This window comes from Eupeodes corollae, chromosome 3, assembly GCF_945859685.1.
Source record: "Eupeodes corollae chromosome 3, idEupCoro1.1, whole genome shotgun sequence".
Classification (NCBI taxonomy): domain Eukaryota; kingdom Metazoa; phylum Arthropoda; class Insecta; order Diptera; family Syrphidae; genus Eupeodes; species Eupeodes corollae.
In genome coordinates this window covers 26,557,973-26,561,207 of record NC_079149.1, presented here as the reverse complement: position 1 = coordinate 26,561,207, position 3,235 = coordinate 26,557,973, and the positions used below count along the sequence as shown (strand labels likewise).

General features: G+C 33.8%; 1 protein-coding gene across 1 annotated transcript in view; it reads right to left on the bottom strand.

Moving 5' to 3' along the window:
- The window catches only part of LOC129952350 (semaphorin-2A-like), a 267,445-nt gene extending 265,976 nt beyond the window's left edge, over positions 1 to 1,469 (bottom strand). Inside the window, exon 1 of the mRNA XM_056064900.1 lies at positions 981 to 1,469. The gene's annotated coding sequence lies outside the window, so the exon portion shown is untranslated. The remainder of the gene's footprint in view (positions 1 to 980) is intronic.
- Positions 1,470 to 3,235: the final 1,766 nt, after the last annotated feature.

Sequence of the window (3,235 nt, the reverse complement as noted above, 5' to 3'; positions counted from 1 at the left end):
AGCTTTTCCGGTTAAAAAAAAGGATTCAATTGGTTAGGTTATTCCCTTTCATAGCTCAATTTACTTAAAGCAAAAAAGAGTAAAAATAAATCCCACGTGAATGGCCAATTTTACTTATAACCAATCAACAGGATTTTTCTAAGGAAACAAACAATCGTTATTTTTAAAATAAATTACACGCAACCTACCAAGCTTCCTTTATAAAGGTTCTTATGTTTTTACGTACAATTTACATATCTTTATACGTCAAACCTCTAGAGTAAACCTTTTTTTCTACCCTTCCTATAGGTCCTAAGGTACTTAAGTGCTGCCTTGTGGTTGCAATTTCCAGGTTTTTCAAAAATTGATGCCGAAACCGAAAATGACGTTCGCAAATACCGGTATAATTTTCCGGTTATTTGCTGAAGCCTGTTGTCATCATTTTTCTTTTACAGACAAGACTATTTTCGATCCCCCTTACCCCTGCTGCCTGCACAATTTCTGGCATTCTCATCATCATCGTTTACAAAACTCCATCCAAAGAAAAGAACACAGAGGTATTGGTATGGATTGGGTGTAGGTACCTATAGCCAGAGCCATAGCCACAACCATCAGGCTTAAAATGAACATGGAGTACATGAAGTTAGTTAACGAATTCAAAATATGTATTTCTTAGGTGCAATGCTCCCAAGTCCCAATCCCAATTCCAACATCTGCTTGAAAATTGCCCAACAACTGCAGCAGCTACCATACAACATCAGCAGTACTGGCAGGCGGCAGGCTACAAGCGGAAAGCGGCACCAAGCGAGATACAAGAGAACCAGTGGTACAAGTCTATAACTTGTTGAGGTTTCGCAATCAAACACAAAACAAACAACGACAAAGGCAACAACACCAACAACAGACAAATAAAGTGGAGAACGAACAAACAAAAAGGGAGACAAAATAAAGATACAAAATCCAACAAAAAAAAGATACAATTAATTCGATTATCCACGCACCATTCCAATCCCAAGTCCAGACAAAAAATGTTGAAAGACTCCACCGACCGACCGTACTTTTAGCCTCGTACCGTAATTATGCTTCCATTTCCTTCATCCAGATTCCAGATGCTGCAACTCTCAGATATACAATTAATCTTTTATTCGTGACAAAAAAAAACATCACTTTTTGATAGAAGATATTTTCCTTTCACTTCAAAACATTCACTCCATCATTTTTTCACTTTGGATTCTCGTGAATCTATTTTTTGAAATTTTAATCTCAAAGATTTTTTATCTGAATTCTTGGTTCAAAAAACGAACAAGATTTATTTTAATTTATTTGAAATCTTTCACAATCAATTACAACGACCAAAGATAGATACGTAGATACTCACGTATGTGTACGAAAAACAAAAAAAGATACAAAGATACACGATTCGTGAGAAGTTCACATTCGATAAAATTGAAAATGATATTTCACGCGCTAACGTACCGTTCAATATGCAGTTACCGTGCTAACTAACTATCTGGTGGCGGTCAGGCTTCGGCTTCGCGCTTCGCTAAGGTCTTTTGCAGATTAAAGTCTGCAAGGTCTGTAAGGTAGGTAAGTTGTGGTTTTTTTTTGGGGAGCACTTAGGTGGGGGCGTACAGTGGGGGGATATTGTACTAAAACGAGTGGAGGATAGAAACTGGGAACAGTTGGTCGGTTTGCAGAGAGATACAAAATATTGGGAACAGTGTTTGTGGAGTTGCGCTGCGCAGGTTTTATCTTTTGTGTCTCTGATTCTGTTTCTGATTCTTCGGCTCTCCCCAAAGTTCGTTTATTTTCTTTTTCTTTTGTTTTTATTCTTTTTTTCTTATTTTTCAAACTTGATGTACCGGTTTTTGTGTTATCCGACGACCGACGACGACGACGCTGTGCATGTTACGTTTGTCTCTTCAGATCCAGCCTCGTCTTATCCACATTCGTCGTAGTCTTTGGAACGCAACATTCTTTTTCTGTTGTTGTTGTTGGTATTTTTCTTCTTCTTCGATTCTTTTTGGTAAAGATGTTGAAGTTGATTGTTGGACTTTTGTTGTGTACTTGGTTAAAGGTAAGTATCGTATGAAACGTAACCGTACGAAGAAGACAATAAAGACAAATTTAATAAGAGAAGGTACCTAGGTACAATAAGGTGTAGGTATAGATAGATAGAAGAGGTATGAATGGTCTCAAAGTCGTGTGAAAAAAATCCAATTTCTTGGAAGCCAAAAAATGTTTTAAGCTCAAAGAATTTAGATATTTATGTAGTTAGGTTATGGTGCAACCACGTTTTTCGTCAGTAACAAGCTTGAGAGATTTTCTTAATGTTAGTCTTCCTCTGGGCATTTTAAAGCAAAACTTTTGTCTTCAGAACCATGTTATTAGTATACAAGCCTATGTAATGATAGCACATGGAAATTTATTTTTCTATTGTCTGGTATACCTAGGTACTTAATACAAATTTTCTGACCTCAGATAGCTGAAATTAGTGTAGGAGCCTATTAACATGTCAAATGACTGAAGGTTGTTCCTAAGAAGTAATATTTATTTTAGCAGATTCAATAAAGAGAAACATTTTCAGAATAACTTAAACCTATGTAAAAATTGTTCATAGCCTCAACCGATATAAATAAAATTTATCTCAAAATTGATGTAACTAAAAAAAAGAGGCTGGGATGCGACCCACACTGATAACTTCCCATTACGTCAGTCGATTTGTCTTGCTTAAAAGGTTGTCTATATGTACTCATATCAATTTTTACCAAATTTGCGTACTATTTTTTATAGATTTTATTTTTTATGAAAAAACGGACTGTTGGATTTTTATATAAAAATTACTGAATATTGAAAACAATATTTTCTGTGAAAAAAATAAGTTCGAAGCCAATATTTTTAATTTTTGAAAAGTTATTTGGGTCGAAAACAAATTTTTACCAAGTTTTCGTATTGTTTTTCTTTAGAGTTTTATTTTTTGTAAAAAAAACTGTCAATTCAATTTTTTTCAAAACTTTACCGAAGGTTGAAAACAATATTTTATATTAATATTAATAATCTATAATATAAGATACAATTAGTTTAAAGCCAATATCTACCATTTTTGAAAAGATATTTGAGTCGAAAATCATTTTTACCAAAATCTGTTAATTTTTTTCGGTTTTTAGTTTTGTGAAAAGAAAACAGTCAATTAGATTTTTTTCAAAATTTTACTGAATGTTGACAACAATATTTTTTGAAAGATTAAAGTAAATTA